The following is a 15924-nucleotide window of genomic DNA, read 5'->3' on the forward strand; positions in this document are numbered from 1 at the left end:
GAGAGCGCCCTGCTTGGCAGCATGTGTCTCTGTTTTTTTCTTTTCCAGCCTGCTACAACCAACTACGGATAAAAGTTCTCTCTTCAAATGGCTTGCTGAAAATTCCTGTAATGCAGAGTGTCTTTACACTGGGTTTACATTTTAATTTCTTTATACTTTTAAGACGCTTATTTAGCTTCCAGAGCGCTGCAGGGAAGACAGTTCAGCATTCTACTGGTGGGATTTGTCTAATTTACTTACAGAATGAGTTTGTTTTGGTTCGTATTGCCAAATTTGAGTGTATAGCTTATAAAAACCACAGCAGTGGGGCTTGTCAGCCTTCATGGTGCCTGTCTCTGTCCTGCTCCCAGTCCCTGTCCCTATCCCAGTCTTGGTCCTGCACCCTGTCCCTGTCCTGGTCTTGGTCCCATTCCCCATCCCGATCCTGGTCCCTGTCCCAATCCCGGTCTTGGTCCCAGTCCTTGTCCCTGTCTTGACCCCTGTCCCCATCCTGATCTTGGTCCTGGTCCCTATCCTCATCCCAGTCTTGGTCCCTGTCCCCATCCCGGTTCCGGTCCCTGTCCCTTGTTCCTGTCTCCATCCTGGTCCCTTGTCCCTGTCCCAGTCACTTGTCCTTGTCCCTTGTCCCCATCCCGATTCCATCCCTTGTCCCCTTCTTGTTCCCTTGTCCTGGTCCATTGTCCCTGTCCCCATTCTGGTCCCTGGTCCGGGTCCCTTGTCCTGGTGCCATTCCCTTGTCCCTGGCTCTTGTCCCCTTCCCCATCTCCCTTGTCCCCATCTTGGTCCCTCGTCCTAGTCCCTTGTCCCCGTCCCCGTCACTTGTTCCTTGTTGCTGGCCCTTGTCCCCGTCCCGCTCCCTTGTCCCGGTCCCCGTTCCCGTGGCGGCGGGCGGCCCGCGCTCCCCGGCCGCTGCCCTCGGCCCGGCTCGGGACAAAGTGCGCGGCCCCTCCCCGCCCCGCCCGGCGGCCCCGCGGGGGGCGGGCGGCAGCGGCCCCGGGCGGGGTGCGGGGTGCGGGGTGCGGGGTGCGGGGCTGCCGGGCGCCGCTCGTTTCGGCTCCGCGAGTTGGGCGCGCGGCGGGGCCGCGGGGACGCGCGCGCTCGCCCCGCTCCGAACGGCACCGACACTTCCCGGCTCGGGACGCGGCCCCCGGCGCTGAGCCCCGCCGGGCACCGGGAGCCCCGGGGCGGGGCCGCGCGCACGCAGGTCGGGCTCCTCTTTTATTCGCACCCCCCCCTTTTCCTTCTTTCCCCTTCCCCCCCCCCCCCCCCCCACTTCTCGTCGCATAAATTATGCCGGGCGGGGCGGTGACGTCGCGGGGGCGGCGCTGTGCTCGCCCCCGGGGAGGGGGCGGTGTCGGGGGCGCGCCTTGTGGCGGGGGGAGGAGGGAGCGAGGAGGAGGAGGAGGAGAAGGAGGAGGAGGAGGAGGAGAGGGAGGAGGGGGCGGCCGCCGCGGCAGCCGCTTGGCTGGTGTCGCGCTCGGCTCCGGCGGGCGCGCTCGCTCCCTCGCTCGGGAACTATCGGATTAAACTTGAATCGAGTGAAATTACACAAAGGAGCGAAGCGGAGCCGAGACCCGGAGGAGACCCCGAAACTACCCGAGACCCGCGCTGACCCTTCCTCTCCCTCCTTTTCCCTCCTACCCACCCCTCCTCCTCCTCCTCCTCCTCCTCCTCCTCCTCCTCCTCCTCCTCCGCCCGCCCCGGTCAGGGATCCCCCTCCTCCCCTCTTAGCCCAGCCCCGGGGCGAGCGAGCAACTCCGTGCGTGTGAGTGTGTGTGCGTGTGCGAGACCCGCACCCGCCTCGCCCCCCCCGGCCGGCGGCACCAACTCCGGAGCGTGTCCCCTCCTCCTCCCCGGCCCCTCGGCGGAGGGCAGCGAGGGAGCGAGCGGGGGACACCGGGCCCCGACGGCCCCGCACCGGCCCGGTGAGTGACCCCGCACCTCGCCGGGAGGGAGGGAGGGAGGCGGCGCTGGAGCCGCGGGCAGCCTGCGGGTCGCTGTCCCCGGCGGCTCGGGGCGGCTCGGGGTGGGGGGAGGGACGCTCCGCTCGGGGTGAGCGGGGGGGGATGCTCGGAGATGGGGGGGGGGGACGGTCCGCTCGGGGATGCTCGGAGCCGGGGGGGGGGGGGGGATGGGGGGGACGCTCCGCTCGGTGCCGGGTCGGGGGGTGCCGCTGCGCCCCTCCGCGGCTCCGTGCCCGGCGGGGGGTGTCGCGGCGCGGCGCTTCCCCGGGTGTAAATGGCTTTTTGTTGTGCGGCGGCCGGCCGGCCGCCTGCCTCGCCTCGGGGGAGGGGAAGGGCACCGGGGAGACGGAGCGGCGGCGCCCCTTCCTCTTTCCACACCCCCCCCGCCCCCCCCGCCCCGCTCCCCGTGTCCCCCGCCTTCTCCGCGAGTTTAGAGGGTGACTTTCAAAAAAAAAATCCGGGAAAGAAAGTTGGTGGAAGGCGGCCCGGGACGGGGTGGCCGCGCCGGCCACGCTGACGGCTGCCGGCGGCACAACAAGCGCTAACAAAGTGAGGGCGCTTCCCGGCGCCGCCCCGCTCCGCACATGGGTCCGGGCGGTGGGTGGCGGAGGGCGGCAGGAAGGCGGGCGGGGAGGAGGAGGAGGAGGAGGAGGAGGAAGGAGCACGAGGTGCCGCTCCGGCCGCCGGTGCGTGAGAGCGAGGGCTGGCGGGGGGGGGGGGAAGCGTCCTGCCCCGGCGGTGGCGGCAGCGGGAGGAAGAAAGGGGAGAGGAGGAGGGAGGGAGGGAACGGGAAGGGACGGGGAGGGAGGACGCTGCCCGAGCGCGCGCCGCATAATAGGGGCTGCGGGGCAGCCGGGGCCGCGCACATGGGGTCGGGGCGCTCCCCCTCGCCACTCCCCTTGGCGCCCCGCTCCGGGCCATTTTGAGGGTGAGCGGAAAAAAAAAATAATTAACAAAAAAAAAAAATAATAATAAGGGTGTTTTGAGGCCGAGCGCGCGTGTGTGTGGGGGTGGCGGAGAGAGCGCTGCGTGCGGGGAGCGGGCGGTGCGTGTGTGCGGGGGGACGGAGGGGAGGAGGGGCAGGGCTGTCGGGGAGAGCCGGGGAGAAGGCGCTGCAGGCGATGAGCAGCCATCATTACGCCGCTTTCATTTATCCCGGCGGCGTCGGGGCGGGGGGACGCGGCCCGGAGCCCCCGGTGGGTGCGGGGCAGGGCCCGGCGCTCGCCCCGCCGCTTGTTTTTTTGAAAAAAACAGACAATGGACAAAAGGAAAAGTAGCGATGCCCGGGAGTTCCGGGGCCGCGCAACTCTCCCGCACTTACCCACTTTCCGCCTTTGTTTTCGTTTGGGAAGGGGCCGGGCGCTTTCCCACCGCGGGGGCGGCGGTTCGAGCACCGGCCGGAGGGTTTTTCTGCGTCCCCGGAGCCGCTCGGGCCCCGCCGGCGAATATCGGCGATAACCGCGGCGCGATAAGTTTGGTCTCGGTGCCGGGGTGGGTTTTACTTTCACCGGAGCGGATCGCCAGCCGTGTTTATCCTCGAAGATGGCTTTCGGCGGAGCGCCTTCGCCTTTTAATTTCTTTTTTTTTTTTCCCTCCCCCCCCGTCCCTTTTCTCGCGGTCTGTGGGACCAGCGGAGCTGCAAACGAGCCAGTCGAACAAAAAATGTTTCTGTTCGTTTCCTCCCAGATCATCCCTTCTAACGACGATTAAAAATCTTAATGACTGTGACCTTCTAGCAGCGCGGGTAGCTGGTTTACCCCAATTATCAATCCCGTTAGTTAGTAATGTGCGAGTATCGATACACGCGATCCGTATTAAAAAGCACGATCGGTAGTTATTACTTAATTTTTTTATTTTTTTTTAAATAAAAGTTGAAACCCGTCGCTTTCCACTGAGAGTGCTGCATCTGTCGCTTGGAGTGTTTTTGTCTCGCTGTTGCACAACAGAGGCTCTCTAGTCTTTAACCTAAAATGGCAGCTTTAATTTGACTGGGGCCCATTCATTGACAATGATAATAAAAAGGCTGAAAGCTAAATGTAGCTGGATGCTTGGGGCACGTTTGCAGAACTCTCTCTCCTTTCCCATCGCTATGCGCTGCTAAGCGGGGAACTTCGAAGCTCTCTAGTTTCTATCCTGAAAGTTTCCAACGCGCTTTTTTTTTTTTTTTCTTTTGAAGAAAAAAAAAAAAAGAAAAAGAAAGGAGTTTTTCTGTATAAAACACGTTGCAGACGGCAGGATTGCTGACAAACTTCATGGTGAGGAGACAGGGAGGGCTTTTTCCGAGAGGTCTCCCTCTTTTAGCAGCAGCGGAAAAATTCTAGTAATGCCTTTTAAAATATGATGCAGTCCAGGGGAAAATTAACCGTTTGTTCCTGAGGTTTGTAACAGGTGATTAGAACAATTACATTCTGCACGTTTTCTGATCTCTAGCTACTAAAAGTGAGAATGTTGCTTGTTTCCTCTTGTTTCGTGTTGTAAATGCGCTCAGGGTTTTGCTGAGATCCTTTTGATAGCGTGCTATTTTCCTTGAGGATAAAACCACAACTGCTTGGAAAAAGTTATTATTTTTTTGTATGAGACAGCATTTGAAGTTTGAAACAGTTTTAGAAAACAAAATTTCCCCTACTCTAGCGCTGGAAAATGCCACACATTCACACATCCCCTGTCCTGCCTTTCTGTTAACCTAGACTGCTTATTTTCAGTCTCTTTTGAGCTTTTCTATAGTAAGAAACACATATGATCATTGTGAACGCTGTAGAAAACACTCTTAGAAGAGCATTAAATGTGATTGTGATTGCAAGTTTAACTGAATCAGTGATTCACTGATACTAATTGGATAATCATATTTGACCAAATCTCTTACTAAATATTTAGCAACGTAATGATATTTCTGTTATTACTTGTTAGGTTATTTAAACAGTGGAAAAATACTTGCTCAGGTTTGAAACCCAAGCCGATTTTATTGCCCCTTCAGTAATTAAGGAAAGTTTTGATCACTGATAAAGATCATGCAGTCCTTTTAGGAAAATAACAATTTCTTTGGATGCAGTGTTTTAAAAATACCAGTCGCAGCGAGATGCAGTGGAATACTGTGTGTTGCAGTCTAAATTCTGTACAGGGGTGGGAGATTTAAGTTGTAACCATTTTCCTTTGAATTCATTTAATGCGGAAACCTGAAGAATTAGGTCAGAGGAGCCTGGTCAAGACTTCCCAGGCCACGTAGAGGGGTCAGTTAACCAGAGTGTAGCTTTTCTCACGCGAGTTATTTGCTGTTTTGCTGCAGTTGCCCCTAATACTCAAATAATGTTGGGACTTCATAAGACATAAAACGAGTTATTCGCAAGTAGAGGCGAAACAAGCAGTTAGCAGAGCTGAAAAAGCTGTATGGATGGCGGAGAGGCTCTGCTCATCCCGGGCTTGGCACGGGTGTCCTCTCGGTTTCCAGAGGCCCGTCCGGTGCCCTGCGGCAGATGGACGTGGCCTAGGCCCTTCGTTGGAGGAGAATCTGCAGTGTAAGAACACATCACCCCTTTAAATCCTTAACGAACAACCCAACCCAGACGTGGTTTTCTGTAAAGGTGGGAGGTCTGAGTAATAGGAACTTGCAGTCTTGCAGTGGGACTCTGTGGTTTGCCATATCCATGACATCCTATAGCAGCTGGCGCTTCTTTTTTTTTTTTTTTTGTTTTTAGCGTATTGCGTGGTACTTCAGGGTTGTTAAGGTGGGAGGAGGAGGAAGAAAGTAACCAGAAGGAAGGAGGGTGGAAATAAACACATTCGTTTCCTTGAATCCTGTGCCATAACTCTCTCTCTTTTTTCTTATTCACCTTACTTTTGCATTAATTTTCAGAGGGAAAGCTTTCAGAATCTGCTGGTTGGCATTTGCTTCGTGGATCTAGTGTTATTCATATAAATTTGCGTGGCTAGCAAGGATACAGGCAACTGTGTGACAAGTCTTATGTGTCTGAACAGCCCCCTTCTCTCAGTTCCCTTAAATCCCGACTTCGAAACGCTTTTGTATTTGTCTGCTACGAGCGGATCGCTAACTACTCAGATTTATGAGCTGGTTAACTGATGCCCATAAGTAACACGGGTGATACTTTTATGTTAACTTTTATGTTCCCTGTATACATGAGAAAACTGCAAATTTTAGTAAATAATTAAACTGTCTTTTTTACAAATGAGTCTTTTGTGTATAGGTGAGGCTTTAGACTCCACTTTTCCAACAGAGAAGTTATTGTATTAATTTACTGCATCTATTTAGCTTCATCATTAGGACAGACATTAACTCCATCGCCTCTCACCATTTATATTTCTGTGAATAGCTTGTTTGCATAAATACAAGCTGCTGGATTTTTATGGAAGAAGGTCTCAAATATCATCTGTATTTTGGCAGCAATAAAAAGGCAAAGTGAAACTCCGAGTATAATTTATTTTTGCGAACTGTTTCAGAGGAAGGGATGAGGTACCATATGCAGAAACATCCCATGTTGTTATTAGGATTCTGACAAGATACTGAAACTTGATGAAAGCATTTATTTCTGTCTGCAGAATCCAACTGTAACTTGTAGTGGTTGGTATCTTAGCCGAGATCAGTGGTCATGGAAATACACCACTTCATAGCTGCACACTAAAATTCTTACTTGGAAAATGAGGTTGGAAAGCATGATACGGAAAAATAAAAAGGAGGCTGTGACCTAAAGGACACATTCCAAGCGCCTGAATATGACAACAAAGCTCTTAAGGATATTCTTAAGTATACAAAAGCTGATTAGCTCTTAGCTTCCAACATTGTGACTTTTCAGAGATGTAAACACGCACCTAGAAGAAGCCAAGTCAAAACCAAGGATCTTCGTGCTGATGGGTTCTCTCTCGTTTCATGAATGTTGCTCAGTAACGGTTTCAAAGCATCCTGATTGTGTTGCTGCTGCTATGCTATATGCATGCTCATTTTAAAAGAAAACAAAAAAACCCAACAAAACAAACAAAAAAAAAACCAAAAGAAAAAAGGAAAAGACACTACTTAATTTAAGCATTTTCATTTAGAAGTGGAAATTCAGTGAAAGGGCGCTAATTATCAAATAAGTTACTGTATTGGTGGAGCATCCTAACACATGACTTTGAAAGCTCATTGGCATATAGGAACTAATCAGAAGCCCTAGCTGGCATGGTGTAGGGCTCGCTTTGCTTTCTAGTGACCTATATAGCTATTTTGGGTGTGGTTTTTGCCTGGCTTTCATGGGAGCTGAATCCAACCTTCCTCTGACATAGACAATTGCTGTGACGAGAGGGCCTTGAGGGGAATAGTGGGGAATAAATAACTTTGAGAATCAATTGTCTGGAAAAAGTCATTGCAGCCAAAATGTCTGCCTTCTTCCTAATGGTTCTGAGAAGAAAATTAAATTTCATGTATACGGTCCTGATCCTAGAGGTTATTCTGTTCAGGCTTTGTTTAAATGTGGGCTGGTGATCCCAGCGGGCAGCGCAGCAACTTGCTTGCCTTGGGAGTACCAGGCATGTGGAGAATCCAATGCTGAGTAGTTTTGGAAGTGCTTTAATTTTCCTGTCCTCGAGCTGCTTTTTAAGCTGTCCAGTTGAGCTTTCTGTTTACTGCTAGAACTTCAACAGGTAGCTGGCTTTAAAATATCTTTTTGGTGATTTTCTTTTTTTGAAAGAAACTGGCTTACCCACAGTTTATTTTGATTTCTAGCTACAAAGTAAGTGTCACTTCTTACAGCATTTTATGAAGGTGTACATCATATTTACAAAGTATGATTCCTCTTATGCAGCAAAACAAGTTCTGCTCTGAAATCTAAGCCTTTTATTTCCTTCTGTTTCGCTTTCGTGCCTCCTTTCCCCCACCTTTCCTGTAGATTTTTCTTCCTCTTCAGACTGTGCTTTTCCTATTAGTTTTTTTTAATCTTCTTTCCAATTTATATTTCTCTTTGCTTGCTTAGCGGAGTTGCGTTTTCTTGCCAGTCTTGGATAATTAGGTTATGTTGCAAAACAAACATGCGTTTTAACTCCTAAAAATGCTGCTTTCTACCCAAAGCATGGAGGATGCCTCTGTCAGTGTGGGAGAAGTTTGTTTGCTGCACCAAAGCCTGATGAAATCTCGTGTTGGACCCTGGGTGCTGCCTGGCAAAGGGGATGGTCAGCACTGGGAAGCCAGAAAGAGTGACCTTGGGTGCTGCAGCCGAGAGGTTCTTCGTGACCCTTTGAATGCCATCTTGTCATTTCAGGTTTTGTTTTCATGAAAATTTAATAATAAATTCAGCTGTATTAATTTCTCTTGCTCTGTGAGCGGAGTAGTTGCATGTGGGGAGAGTTTAATCTCACCACAGTTGGTGTGAAATGGGGATAGCTGTGAAGGCAAATAGAAATTTGGGGTGTGGGAGGGAGCTCCTGTGGGAGATCTTGACATTTTTGAAAGAAGTAGGGAATGCTGGGAGACGCAAGAACCAAGACCAGAAATAAAGCAGATCAGAACCTGGAGCAGTCCAAGGAAGACTTAATAAAGGCACTTTTGTCCTGGATGTTAAAATAGGTAGCCTGTGGATTTATTTACAGGGTAAACAGGATTTGTTAAACGGGTAGTTTTTAGGTGCAAAGGAATACTGGTCATTCTTTGAGAGAGAGTTCAGGGGAAAACTAACTAAAACTGAACTGGAAAGCTGGAATTTTGGAAGTCAGCAATCAACGATGGGACAAAACAAGGTGGAAAAAGCCTTACATCATAGGAAGTGTTGGGGTAGTGCTGTTTTGGGAGAAATGTGAAACAAGCCCCGAAGTGAGAAAAATGAAAAATTTCTGTTAAAGTCTTAGCTGTTAACAACTTGTGTGAGCTAGTAAGTGTGAAGTCTGAGTTGATGATAACTTATTATAAGAAAATACTCCTTGCTTCAGAGAGGATTCATCAATGTGGCTGTAGAGCTTGAAATCCAAATGGTGAAATGCTTTATAGGAAAGTTTGTCTTGGTCTGGACTGTACTGAATGGCAGTTCAGCATTTCTTCGAGTTGAAAATAAGACAACCAGAAGGGAGATGCGACTGACTGTGTTTTAAATGCTTGACAGGAGAAGGACTAAAGAAAGAAGGGAATAGTGAGGCTAACAGATGTTCAGAAATCACTCTGATAAGGCTGAGATAAAATTGCACGTAGGTGAGAGACTGGTAAGTTTCAAAGATGCATCTTAATTAGTCATTTAGGGCAAAACAAATGTGTTCAAAATCTTACCTGTTTCTGGGTAGGAGAGCGTATCTGAAGTCTAGAAATCTGGCATCCCAGATAACTTGCTGCTTCTAGTTCTGTATTTGAATGTGCACCGCTTGTTCATGCGGGATCAGAAATACCTTAACCATAACTGGGGTTATTACCTTGAAATAATATCTAAACATGTGATTTTTTTTTTTTCTTTTTGTCTCAACTGCCTGGCCTGTATCTAGCTTTTTGAGAATGTGCTCTGGTCTGTGTTGCTATTGGACCCGAGAGGCAATGTGGTGGTTTATTGCAAGGCAAACAGGCAGGTCATCATTACCAGTTGTTGGTTTGAGAGGTACTTGGACGGTATTGCTAGTTCCCAAGAAGATCTTGCAGACTTGAGAGTGGTGCAGTCATGTCAGGGTGGCTTAAACGAAGGTCCTCTGTCATTGTAGCCATTGCTTATGTGAGTACTCCTTTAAACTCTGATGAGGGGACTCTTGCTAAGAGTATAATTCTTGCCTCAAGTTGTTTTAACCGTGAAGAATTAAACTGAGAGTTTATAGTTAGCAATTTAATATCTCTCTTGATTTAGGAAGGAATCATTCAGAAAGTGAGTTAAATAGGGGTCTCCTGACTGCCTCAGGAGGCAAGTCTGGGAGAAACCTGCTAAGTAATTCACTTTATTTATCAGTGCTGTTCTGAGGTGCCTGCTATGCTTTGCATTTGCTTGGCTCTGTGAATGGGGTGCAGCCTTATTCATCCTTAGTTGAATCAGCATTCTTTCTTCGACGGGGAAGTGAATAAGCGGGCTTCAGCTTCACTTCCCCCCTATTTCTTTCTTCATCTCTGGAAAGGTATATTGTCATTTTGGGGTGGGTTTTTTGTACAGAAGGAAGTGAAGGCAGTTAACCTGCTTCTTTAATTTCACTGTAACCTTAACAGAGGTTGCTAAAGAAATTGCATCAGTTCCACCTGCGTTTCTCCTTTACTACATGCAATTCTGCAATAATCCCCAGCCCATGCTGCCTTCCCTCACAGAAGTGGCTCTTAGTGAGCGTACTTTTTTATTTTAAGCTGGATTTGAACTTTGTGGCAGACATGCAGAAGGAAGGGGTTGTTTCTTGGAAATGTCATGTCTGTTGGAAAAATCAGCCCGTTAAAGGCAGTGCTAGACCAGAAGCATACTTTCCAACTTGGGTCGATAATTGTTGTAGTAGGTAGTCTTGGAAGTCGAGAGTGTTAGGTGTTGCACTGAAACAAAAAAAGAAAAATGGAATAAATGGAAGGGGAGGAGGTGTGGTTTTGTGTGGCTTTTTACTTACCATGGTTAGATTTAGAAAAATGCCATGGTTAAGGCGACCGAGTTCTTGAATGGCTAACTCTCAAGGAAAGACACTAATGCATCGCACCCCTCCTCCCCCATGCCCAAATGGATGATTACTTAATTTTGGGGGGGTTATAAAAAAGAAAACCTTGGCTGCAGAAAGGATGGCAGGTGAAAGGAATTGCTTCCATTGCTGTTCTTGTAAGAATTTTCCCTAACATGGTTATTTAAAAGCTGAAGCTCCCTGATCTATTCCTCTCCTTCCACCAACAATCCCTTTTCCCTGCCCCCTCCCGCAAAAGAAAGGAAACCAGAATGCCTGCCTTTCTGCCTGCTCCTAGATGAAGGATGGCCAACCTTTGACTTGTCAGCGGTTCACGTGTGATTCCCCTGCTGAGTTTGTCGCATGACGAGTGGCACAACTGGACTGTGCAGTGTGGGGATGGTTGGGCAATGCGAATTTTTGTTGTGGGAGGGACTGGACTAGTAGAGGCTCTTGAAGGTGGGTATTACAGAGCCAGCTGGGATGCAGGCTGCATGCCGGATCTTATTCCCCGGTGGGGCTCTTGGGATCTGCTGCTGTCTTCCTTTGTGGCTCTGTCTGTACGTCACTTGGAGATTCACGCTGTCCTCTGCGGCTACTCAATGCTAAGAATTTTGGTAGGCAGCTGGTAGAGTCAGGAAGGCTGAAAAAGCTTTGTCTAATTTGATAAGGTGAAATGATGGTGGTGTTTTGGGGCAGAGTGCTTTTCCTCTGACATGGGTTGTTTCTGTTTTGAGGTACCTGCAGGTAGGCAATGAACTTTGAATAGTGAGATAAGGACTCCGGCAGCCGAGCCGTCCCGTTTGCTGCTGTCATCGATTCAGTTTGGCTGTGGGAGTGATATATTTAATACGTGTTCACTTCTTGCTTCTCAAGTGAAATGGCACATCCACAGTAGGCAGTCCATCACAGAATGAGGCAGATCGATCTGCGGAGAGAAATCACTGTGCAGGAAACCTGGGGACTAGACTTCCAGAGCATATTGTCACTAGCCAGTGGTACAGCACCTTGCAACGGGCTGGCTCGACTGCCTCCCTCACGATTTTTTTCTGTTGGAGTTTGTGAAAACGGGCACATCAGCCTTCCTGTAATTGGTTTACTTGGGTACTGGTGACAGTGTCAGGAGAAAAGGCACAGTTCTTGCAGTTTTCTCCTTATCGAAAATCCCTGTAGCTTTTCTCCGTCATAACACTTCGCGAGATCGGTGGTCACTTTCCCAGGGCTTTTTTTTAAAGTAGGATGAAATCTGTAAAGCTTTTTTTACCTTCCTCTTCTAATTAAGTTATCCTTATCTTGCTGTTATATTTGTAAGAACTTTTTTTGTTTTCTGCTGCTGGAGTATCACACTTTGATCGTTACAGGTTTTGTGCAATACTTATTCTTGTAACTCTGAAGATAGCTGAAAGCTGTTGCATGTCTTCTTGTGTTCCATCTAATCATTTATAAGTCAGATTATGGTTTGAGGAACGCAGTGAGCTGATTTAACCGGACATTGTTCTGAAAGGAGAAGTTTCCTCTCTGCCTTTGTCCCCCTGCACCCTTCCTCCCAACCACATGGCTCTGCTACTTTGTTATAGCAGCAGTGCTTGTCAGGTCCTTCTGTGAACCACTTTAGTTCACTAAAATGGCAGAAAAATAACTCGGTAAAATGGAGAGCATTTTGCTGTTGTAATGAATCAAACTGGCTCATAAAAGGATCTGATGAAGACCAGAGCTGGTACTAAGGATGAGGGGGGCCTGTGGCTTGGAGAGCAGCAAGCCCTTTTCATCTTTTCATTTTGGTGGCAGTGAGCAAGTGGATTGGATCAGTTGCCTGGGAACATTCATGGAAGAAATAGAAATAGAGTAATCATCTGTGAAGGAAAGGACACCAAAAGAAGAATGGGCTGGCCTGAGTTCAAATTGGTATTAAAATTTGTTTATTCTATGGTGGTATGGATTGTGTGCTATAAACAGTTTGCTAGAATTAATAATCCGCTGTCCAGAAATAAGTTTTCTTGAAATAGGAGAATAGAAGCCTTAAAGATTTACTAGTGTATAAATGGCTCATCTGAGATTTCAAATGTAAAGCATTTAATCTTTAAAACTATTTTTCCACAAATGCTTTGGAAATGCTTTTTTGCTATTTTTCCCCATTACTTTGGGGGGAGCTGATTCTTTTTTTCTCGGCAAGCTTGAAGTTCTCCATTAGGTTCATCAACCTCTGTGTTAATTTGTATGCCTCAAATTTTATCGAATCGGTGTTTCTGATATGCAGAGTTTTATCCTAATTATCTACATTATTCCTGTTAGTTTGAGATCGTGGGAAAACTCTTGGTCATGATAGGTGGCTGAGCTTGTTACTTCTACCGTAGTGTAGAGCTTTCTCATAGTGAAATGAGCGCACTCGTATCTGTTAAAATAGTTGAAAATTTACATTGTGAGTAAAATATCATTCTGCTTAGTTAACTCTTGTGGCAGGACACTCTTGCTGCTCTCCAGATAGAGGGATGGGCAGTTTACACTGTGTGGCTCAGCAGAGGAATGAACACCTTACAAAAAATCAGGGGTTCTGACTGTAGCTCCTGCTCCAGCCACCTGGCAGCTCAAGGTGACTCTTTCAGCATAGCAGGAATGCAGCAGAGTCCTGGATATTTTGTGAAGTTACTTGTGTAAACTGCCTGCTATGGGACAGAAAGGGGCTTCCTTGCAGGTGGAAGAGTGGAATCTTGTGCTTCCCTTCCTGTTCTTCTCAGGGTTTGGGCAACTGTAGGTGCCTTAATGGAAGGTAAAGACTTGCCATAGTTATAAACCCTTTCTCCCGTGCACTCTAGCGTGCTGCTCCATCTAGATTCCTTTCTGTAGATTTTGCATCTAAAAAATTCCCTTCCAGGAGCTACAGGGGATGGTAGGAGGAGCAGGAGGGTATCTCAATTCACCTCAAGGCACCGAGGATATTGCAAACTGCTCTTGGTGAAGACTGTGAGGAGAGGTGGCCCTGACTAGCATTGTGTGTGTTCAGAGTGAATATTGTAGTTACTAAAAGCAGCTTGTTTACATTAGGAATTGTATGTGCTAGCTCTAATGGGCTTTAGGAAGCCCAAAGCACAGCTGTAAAACATCTGTCTCTGGGACCAGATCTTGTCTATCTGATGAATTTTTGTCCTGCATTTCATGTTCAGTTTTAAAATAGAAATAAAACTTTTTTATCTTAAATAGAAAAGTTCTTTGTCGTCACACTTGCAGACCGGTTTACACTTGAAAGACTATCATGCTGTTGTCTTGAATGCGGAACTTAAAATAGTGACTCAGTATTAACTTAACTCTACTTCCTCTTTAATCTGATCATCTTGCTTGCTACATGACCTTATAACACCTTAATTTAAAGCCTGCTTATTCCAGTGGATTAAATTTGGAGGTGTCTGGAGTGGTGCACATCCTGCAGGAAGGGCTTGAGAGGAACTGAAAAATGGTGTTGCCTCAAAAAAAGGAGAAGGAGGGGGGGAACAGGAGCAGCAGGGGTATTTTCCCACTTGCTGATGTTGGCTGTTGATAATGTCTGATTTGTGTAGTAGCACAAGGCTTGATGAAAGGTCAGGAGGAGTTTTAGGCACATAGTTCTGCTGTACTCTTAAGAAAAATTACATTCATTTCCAGTGAGTGAATTTGATGCTCTTTGTCTCAGTGATGCATGGAAGTGATAGAAGGCTAAATATGTTTACTGCGTGCATCTCCAAGCGTTTGGGTGTTTTTTTCTTCTTTTCCAGGCTAGTGGGCTGAGCAGATGGTTGGAATCCAGGAATCTGAGTGCTACCCCAAACTGGTATACCAGGTTCCTAATGATGTATTTTGAGGTCTGCCATATTGAGATTTGTAATAGTTGCTGTTTACCTAGCAGCCCTCATTAGATGGTCTTGGTTCTTTACCAAGTGTTAATTTGGCCTTGCTATCGCTCCTGTGAAGCAGATACATACTACCCCTAAAAGCAGAGTTGATCTAATATTTAGTGCTTAAAAAATCCGTTTTAAATGTTAAAAGTCTGTGTCTGAATCACCTGCCTTTTGTTTTTTTTTCCTAATTTGTTTTCTTGTATTTATCTCAGGAGTAAAATCTGAACAACTATGTTACGTTTTGTGTATTGAGTTTAGAGACTTCTCCCTCATCCTACGCAGTTTCCTGAATAAGCTCTGTGATAGTCTCTGATTATTATAGGTTGAGCTTAGGTTTAGGAGTGGAAGGAGTTCAGACAGTATGCTCCCTATGCTGTTTTATTAACCATTTTGACCCACTTTTTCTGTAAGGTTTTTCTTCCATTTCAAGTCAAGAATTTAACTTGCCTACACTAAAGTACAACCAAACAATCTCTTTGAAGATCTGTGTGGTTCGAGGCAAGGGCATGTTATTTGTTGAGTGTGATCTGGGGGTTATGGTGAGTTTCACTGTACCTGTGAAAACTTGGATCATTGCAAGGCCTTGAAAATAAACCATTGGCTTGTTCTGTCTGATGGAAGTTTAGCAGAAGGGCTCTTCTGCACTGGACACAGGCTGCTGTCTTCAAGCTTGAGCTGTGCTCAGCATAGAGTGGCAGCAGTGCGTTTCTTCTATAGGAGGAAGCAGGAGTAGGCTGGGATATATAAAGAGGCAGAGTTCTTCCGTTGCTTTACAACACCAATTGCTGTTTTTCCTGTATTTGTCCAGGGAAAAAATCATACCCCTAATTCAGGAGACAAGCGTGGCCCTCGCTTTTTAGGTAATGGAGAGTAAGACGTTGCACAATGACTTGTGGATTGGAGCTCAGGATTGAATTCAGTCTTCCAGTAATTCCTTTAAGTGCTTAACCTAAATATGTTGTAGTTATTTTAAGTACCTTTTTATAGCAGTAGTAAAACTTCAGGCTGGGGCTTTGAGTTGGTATTATCTCTTACAACTGCCGTTTATTCAGAAAAATATGAATATTTCAATTTTTTTCTCCACTTAGTGCCGGTTTTAATTCTTTCTCATTCAAAGGTGAAAAAATGTTTTTAATACAAGTTCAGTATTCTTAAAATCAGTGTACGAATAACATAACCCATGTTATGCAACTTTGAGTTATTCTGAAACTGAACTTAAGAACCACTATAGGTACTGAGTAGCATAGAGAGAAGTAGTGCTTGTACTGCAGTATTTCATGTTGTCCGTGTTTCTGTTACTGCCTTTACCCAACCTTTTTTTTTTTTCTCATTCAAGGGGTTAAAGCCAGATCATAAAGTCTCTTTGAATTTTTGCAGTTGGAAAAGGAACGTTTAGAGCTTCAGCAGAGTCTGGTACTCATTATTTTGGGTGTCCTTGTCTAATTCATGCTGTGGTCCTCTCAATGTAATCTTGCTTGCATTCTTGACGTGCTGATATACTGGAAATTGTATATTATCAA

General features: G+C 47.1%; 1 protein-coding gene across 4 annotated transcripts in view; it reads left to right on the forward strand.

Moving 5' to 3' along the window:
- Nucleotides 1-1703: 1703 nt before the first annotated feature.
- The window catches only part of CHD7 (chromodomain helicase DNA binding protein 7), a 131055-nt gene continuing 116834 nt past the window's right edge, over nt 1704-15924 (forward strand). For 3 of the 4 annotated variants that reach the window (XM_069854151.1, XM_069854152.1, XM_069854154.1), the window contains exon 1: nt 1705-1925. The gene's annotated coding sequence lies outside the window, so the exon portion shown is untranslated. Of the gene's footprint in view, nt 1926-15924 lie in introns of all 4 variants that reach the window. The other variant, XM_069854153.1, reaches the window with a different exon arrangement.

The sequence above is a fragment of the Phaenicophaeus curvirostris genome, chromosome 3, assembly GCF_032191515.1.
Source record: "Phaenicophaeus curvirostris isolate KB17595 chromosome 3, BPBGC_Pcur_1.0, whole genome shotgun sequence".
In the NCBI taxonomy this organism is placed as follows: Eukaryota; Metazoa; Chordata; class Aves; order Cuculiformes; family Cuculidae; genus Phaenicophaeus; species Phaenicophaeus curvirostris.